Source organism: Phyllostomus hastatus, unplaced genomic scaffold, assembly GCF_019186645.2.
Source record: "Phyllostomus hastatus isolate PE091 unplaced genomic scaffold, TTU_PhHast_1.1 phas_scaffold_442, whole genome shotgun sequence".
Lineage (NCBI taxonomy): Eukaryota > Metazoa > Chordata > Mammalia > Chiroptera > Phyllostomidae > Phyllostomus > Phyllostomus hastatus.
This window is the reverse complement of record NW_025334030.1, coordinates 4,851,362-4,858,640: the sequence shown is the minus strand read 5'-3', so window position 1 is coordinate 4,858,640 and position 7,279 is coordinate 4,851,362. Positions and strand designations below refer to the sequence as shown.

General features: G+C 45.0%; 2 pseudogenes; both read right to left on the bottom strand.

Annotated features, from left to right (window-relative positions):
• Nucleotides 1–4,218: 4,218 nt before the first annotated feature.
• Nucleotides 4,219–6,981, bottom strand: LOC123807203 (annotated as a pseudogene).
• Nucleotides 5,834–6,350, bottom strand: LOC123807108 (annotated as a pseudogene).
• Nucleotides 6,982–7,279: the final 298 nt, after the last annotated feature.

Genomic DNA, 7,279 nt, shown 5'->3' with positions numbered 1-7,279 from the left:
GGAGAAAATCCGTGAGGGGAAACACTCTCCCCTAGTCACACACCTTTGAGGGCTCAAGGCCATCAGTTATGTACTTCAGAGAGACTCACAGCCCCCTGCTACGTGTCCAGTCATTTACATGCCATGATTACCCAGCTGGGATGGGGAGGCAGCACTTAGAGTTGGCGCTGCCTCCCCTTTCTGTCTTCCCCCTTTCTTCTTCCTCCTCCTCTTTCCATTTTCTTGCAATCCTTCACCTAGATGCTCCCAGGTCTGCCCTGGTCCCACTGCCCCAGACAGGGAAAAGTTTCCCAGAGCAAGGGCAGGGACCTCGTCCTGGGATCCATGCCATTGGAACAGGGGTCCTGTGCCCCCTCTGAATGTCCAGTTGTGAGAGGCCCCTTTTTGGTTGGCTGACTTTGGCCCTTAAGGAGTTTCAGTCACAGAGAGCTGCTTTGCACAGAAGGAGAAAGTTTCCTGCTTTCCAGGCATCCACGGGCCGGGGTCACAGCCCAGGACGAATCTTCTCTTTGTTCCAGAGACCACTGCAGATCTTGAGGCTGACTGTCAACTTACGTTTCCTTGAAGGAGCCATCCCTGTCCTAATGTTATTTTGTTAAACTTGTATTTATTTGTTTGCACCTTAACAAGCAGTTATTGATGAAGTCCCACTGATCTACCCAAGAAGAATGGCAATCTTCACGGTCATGAGAAGTCCCAGGCTTAATTCACTTTTCTGGACCTGGCCAGAGATTATTGGTCTGAGGGAGAGGAACTCTCACTGGGTTTTCAGGCTAAGTCTGCGTGAACAGGTTGTAGTGCATGGACTCAGCCCTCAGTGCAGGAAGGGTGTTTGGGGGAATCACAGGTCCGGGGCTTCACAGGAATCCTGTAGCCATGAGGGCCCCACTAGAGACAAGCAGAGAGTAACTGTCCCTTCTTCTTGGGCAATTTTGGACCCAACATTGATAATAAAGAGCCTGTCATCAGAATTATGTAATCGCTTTTTCAAGACTTGACAACTTTGGAAATGATGCAAGGATAATTATTAGCAGCAACCCTTCTGTTAGAGAAAACTCACGATCCTGTGTTTTATCCTCCACCTGAGCGGGGATGGTGTCCTAGCTGGAAAATATACACGATGCTCTATAGGGATTGAGAGAATAACCTTTGGGTTCTCACAGATCTGTACACAATTCCCCAATCTACCACTGAGAATTGGGTGACCTTGAGAAAGCTACCAACCTTCACAGAATGACAAAGTTTCACCATCTGTAAAGTGGAGAAATAATATTCACCTTATAGAGTTGTGCAGATTAAATAAGGTAATTTGTGTTGAAAACCTTGTGATCCCTAACCTCATTAATGCACTGGGCTAGGACCATGTCCATTGCATGGAAGCTAAAGGTATTAAATGATATTTACATCCTTTATTCTCTGCTGAATCATCTGTGTTCTGAATAAATATCACTTGTTAACTGTATGTTCGTTGCATTGCCATTTACAGTAGCCAAGATTTGGAAGCCAAGTGTACATGAGTGGATAAAACAGGTATGGTACATTTACATAATGGATATTACTTGGACTTGAAAAAAGAGGAAAGAAGGAAATTTTACTCCTTGAGACAGCATGGGTGGACCTGGAGAACATTATGCTAAGTGAAATAAGGCAGTCAGAGAAAGACAAGTACCATATGATTTTACTTATATGTGGAATCTAATGAACAAAATGAACTAACAAGCAAAATAGAGACAGATTCATAAATAAAGAGCAGGCTGACAACTGTGGGAGGCTTGAGGGGGTTGAGGGCTAAAAAAGAAAAGAGAAAGAACTGATCATAGACATGGACAACAGTGTGGTGATTGCCTGGGTGGAGGGTGGGTGGTGGGTAGGTGGAGGAGGGTATGGGGGATAAATGGTGATGGACGGAACTTGACTTTGGGTGGTGAACACACAATATAGTGTACAGATGATATGTTGTAGGACTCCGCACCTGAAACCTGTATAATTTTGTTAACCAGCGTTACCCCAATAAGTTAAAAAAAATAACCCAACATATGACAACAACCAAGTCCTCTAGGCCTTGAAAAAATATCATTTGGTAACACTGTCACATGTTTATATGTCAACAGTGATTTTTTAAATACTTTTTGAAATTGTTGTTCAGGTATAGTTGTCTCCATTCCTCCCACCCCCTCGCCACCCTCCCTTCCCCACCCCATCTATCCCTACCTCCCACCCTCGATCCTATCTCCTTTGGCTTTGTCCATGTGTCCTTTATGCATGTTCCTTGACGACCCTTCCCCTATTTTCTCCCATTATCCCTCTACCCCAGTCCCTGTGGTCACTGTCAGTTTGTTCTTTATTTCAATGTCTCTGGTTATATTTTACTTCCTTGTTTGTTTTGTTGATTAGTTTCCACTTATAGGTGAGACCATACGATATTTGTCTTTCACTGCCTGGCTTATTTCACTTAGCATAATGCTCTCTAGTTCCATCCATGATGTAGCAAAGGGTAGGAGCTCCTTCTTTCTTTCTGCTACATAGTATTCCATTGTGTAAATGTGCCAGTTTTTTCATCCTCTCATTTACTGATGGGCACTTAGGTTGCTTCCAACATTTGGCTATTGTAAATTGTGCTGCTATGAACTTTGTGATGCATAGATTCTGTTGAATTGGTGTTTCAGGATTCTTAGGGTATAAGCCCAGCAGTGGAATTGCTGGGTCAAAAGGCAGTTACATTTTTAGTTTCCTGAGGAAATTCCATACTTCAATAGTTATTTTTGTAAGAATCCAATTGACAAGTGTTTTTTTTTTTTTAACCAGTGAGTATTTATTAAAAGCCAGGTATATCAGGCACAATTCTTGTCCATTTGGCTAAATAATACAAATGATGTAACCAATTTAGTTATTAGCTTATCTAATTATGCAAAATACATCTCATAGGAATGATTATAAAATGTGCCTTGGCTGATGTGGCTCAGTGGATTGAGTGCTGGCCTGCAAAATGAAAGGTCACAGGTTCAGTTCCCAGTCAGGGCACATGCCTGGGTTGCGGGACATGTCCCCAGTTGGGGGTGTGCAAGAGGCAACTGATTGATGTATCTCTTACACATTGATTTTTCTCTCTCTGTCTCTCTTCCTCCCTTCCCCTCTTTCTGAAAGTAAATAAATAAAATCTTTAAAAAATTATAAAGTACGTTGCAGATAAAAACAGAATATCTTTTATATTACAGAACTTACGGTACCTAAATAATTATTAATAAAAACCAGGCAACCCATATGGCAAACAGAGGCTAGGAACCACCAGTTATTTCTTTATTTTAGTCAGCAAAAGATAAAGAGCATGCTATTATGCTGCAATGGGTTTCAACATTTAATACAGGCATCCTTTTTCAAAAGTTGTGTAATCCACCTATAATCTTTAACAATTCAGTGTTGTTCATCCTGTATCAAATCACATTATACTTTTGGTTTAAAGATTAGTTTTGTTTTCAGACTAAATTTATTTAGTGCTTCAGTCCCGTGTCTCACAGATTCTTGACTTGCGGTGGGTGACAATCAGCTCAGTTGAGTATTAGTTAGAGGAGCAAAACAAAACACAACACAGTGAATGGGATGATTTATCTGCTTTGCCTGATATTCTTACCAATATTCAATTGAGAAGTTAAGATACACAGATGATTTAAACCAGGACATAATAGTAGAAGAGGGGAAAAAAAAGAGAGACAAAATGCTGGTGTTATTTCTTTGAAGCAAGCCTGTCCATCAGGGCTTTTTATTACCTTTGGAGAGTTACGGCTGATTCTTTAAAGGACCTCATCAGGTTTGTTGGTACATGATATATGCCTTTGTCTGAGGGCTGGGGTGTAAGGGAGGGTGGGAAGGACTAAAAGGCATGTTGTGGAGGGTGTTTGCTGACACACTCATAATGACCACTGAACCACAGTCATCCAGTTCACCAAGTTCTTCCTGAGACCGCCCGAGATGGGTCTCTTTTCTTCAGGCAGCAGCGCTGAAAATTTCCTCAGAGAGTCAAGGTCAACTTTTATTGCACAGGAACCAAAATTATCCCCCTCCCGCTTTCCTGAGCTGGAGACCACCAAGCGCAAACATGGCTGTGGATGCCTTGCTGCTTGTTCCTCCGGCCAGCAGGGAGCGCTCCATCAGAACGCCGCCTCTGGCAGCACCTTCAAACGGAAGAGTGAGGTTTCAAGTTGGCCCAACCAATTAGTTGGGTCAGTCACCGTTCTCAAACAAGTTTTGTAAGTTGTTCTGTATCTTTTCTAATTTCATTATGTTAGCTGTGAACTTTCAGTAGAGGACCTCCACATTTAATTGTTCTTGTGACGCCACACTGCATGGTGCTGCCTGTTCCGCATGATGGATGTCCACAATGGAGATTAGTGACCGTAGCTGCTCTGCCAGAGCATTAATTCTGTATCTCATGTAGAAGTTCGAGATGACTAATGCACAGATGACATTTGTGTAGAATATAAGAATATGGCTAAGAGTCGGACATTTCTGAGACTGTGTAAGATCCCAGTGGTTTCTGACTGGCCATGTGCAGGGAGACTCTTGGCTTTTCCGTCAGGTGTTCTGTTCACATAGCCCTCTGCCCTAGTTGGTTTTGCTTTTCCCTTGGAGACATTCAGAACTGTCTGGGATTTTGTCACATGGAAATCTCTAGAGTTCTTGGATTTGGGAGTCTGAGAACCAGAACTATCTTGCCTACTTTGTTGAACCACTCCATCCAGACCTAAGAATTCATGGATGAAATTCAAAGGCAGAGATGAAGGGTGGACTTCCCAGAACTGGAAACTATTTTCAAGAGAAGATTGATAGGGACAGTTACCAACACGTATTTTCTAGGTGTCCACATATAGATTTTAATAGTTTGTAAGATGAATCTTTGGAGAATAAAGAAACAAATATGTACCTGTCTGTGAATGCCGCTATAATCAGGACATTTGACACCAGAAGGGCACATTTGCTTTTTAAAAAATTCTTACCTGAAGATATGTTTATTGATTTTGGAGAGAGAAGAAGGGGCAGAGAGAGAGAAGGAAGCATCAATTGGTTGCCTCCTTTACGTGCCCTGACTTGGGATCAAACTGCTATCCAGGTATGTGCCCTGACTGGGAATCGAACCCAGAACCTTTTGGTGTACATAGATGCTTCAACCAGCTGAACCACTGGCCAGGACTGATCCCCTCCCCTCCCCTCCCCTCCCCTCCCCTCCCCTCCCTTTCCTGTCTTGTCTTTCGTTTTCTTTTCTTTCCAGTGCTCAGCCTTCTATTAGAGACTCTGCCTCCCCTGAGACAAGCTCCACCCTCCAGCACCTTTTGGAGCACACTCCCAGTGGTGTGGGGGCAGGGCCGAGGGGAGGGGTCTGTCATCCTGTCCTCTGAGAAGGGACTGTGGTGAAGTTTGTGTGTTTGTGGCAATGACTGGGAAAGGGCTTTCATCCCCTGCACGGGGTTCGTATGAAGTGGTGTCCCAGGGCAGTACACGGGGCCCTTCCAGTGGGGACAGCCCATTCCAGGCAGGCAACAGCTGAGGCCTGGGCTCTTCTACGGGGCCTTTCCTTCGACCCACAGGCCTAGCCCTCTGGCCCAGTTCCCTAGATGATCCTTTCTTGGAAGATCATAATGGGCACACCTGCTTCACATTGGCTATGTGACACATGCCTGGGACTGCTCTCTTTTGGCCCCTTTCCTCCACTGGGAGCCAAGCCCCTAACCCCTCAGAAGGAGGCTCCCCTGAGGGAGTCCCATGGGCATGGAGCAGGTGCAGACTGCATGTGGGGGGAGCAGGTGACTGGGATAGGGGCCTGGGCATGGGGCTGGGGAGCCTAGTTATCTTTGACCTTGGCACCATGTTTGAGGATGCTGGTGAACTCCACATTTGACATTGCCCTTCTTGTCAATGGGTGCTTCGACATACATCTCTTCCACTACCTCGTCTGTGAAGCGGTCACCCATGGTGGTGAGCAGCTCTGGAAGGTGGTCCTTGTGGATAAAACCTGAGGCCTCCTTGTCTAAGCGAGTGAAGGCATTGGGGATCACATCTTCGGGGTCTTTGCCATTCAGCTTCCCCCTAAACATGGTCAGGATCATGGTGAAGCTGATGGGCTCAGGGGCCTCGCTCATCGTGACCTCCAAGTACTCCGTGGGGTTCTTCCCCAGCAAGGCCAGCATGTCATGCAAGTCTTCCTTGTCAATGAAGCTGTCTCAGTTCTGGTCCATCATGTTGAAGACCTCCTTAAACTCCTGGATCTGAGGCTGGTCAAACATCACAAAGACCTTGAATGTTGCTCACTGTGGCCACTTTTTGGTAGTCTTGGCCTTAGCCCGCTTACTAACATCTTGGCTTCAGGTGGGTGGGCTTCTCTGGGGTGGAGAAGGCACTCTCTTCGTGTGTGGACTTGGTGTGGAGCTGGATGCAGAACCCTGTGCGGTGTCTGGTTGAGGCTGGGCTGAGCCTGATTTTCTTTATTAGGGTTGTAGAGAAAGCTGGAATAGAGATCTTAGTATCTTTTCCAAAGACCTTGAAACAAAAACAAATCCAGTGTTCTGATGCAAAGAGCTTTCCTTCATAGAATTATTATATTCTTTCTGCAGAGCACAGGTAAAACTTTGCCTCAGTTATTCCTCAGTTGGGACATCAAGAAACAACTTGTGAAAGTGCTATTTGCCTTGTACTGGCTGGAAGATGAACATTTTTTCTTTTCAGTCTTAGAGTCATTTTTGCTTACTGTTTTAAAGTTGTTCTTATACCATCACAACTGGATTTTGACCTCAGGCAGATGATTCTCTTCTGGTCTGGGGACTGGGCCTTGCTGGATGGGGTGGGAGACTGGGCTGTTGGTGACCTGCAGTCTTTCTTTTTCTCCTCCGCACCATTCTCAGCCTCTGAGTGGGCTGTGCCCACTTTGCTCTCTCTCTTCCCGAGCACTCTGGCAGGCTATGTGTGTTCCACATCTTGGTGTAGTTCAGTCATCGGGGCTGTGTCTGCAGGGCACCTTCAGGCCTCTGCACATCTGCAATCTGCTGCTGTTAATCTAGATACGTTAGAGAGGAAGTGATTGGTCAGAGCAAGTGTGGAGGAGCCATGAAGGAGGGAAGGAGAGAGGGCAAGTCTTTTATTCAATATTATAATTTGGAGGTAAATGGGTTAAACATAGGAACCATTGCTGAGTCCATTTATAAACTGATAGAACATAGATGCCCATGAGGAACAGAAAATTTGTGAATCTAATGTGTGTAATTCTCTAGGTGTTCTGAAGACAGAATTTGGC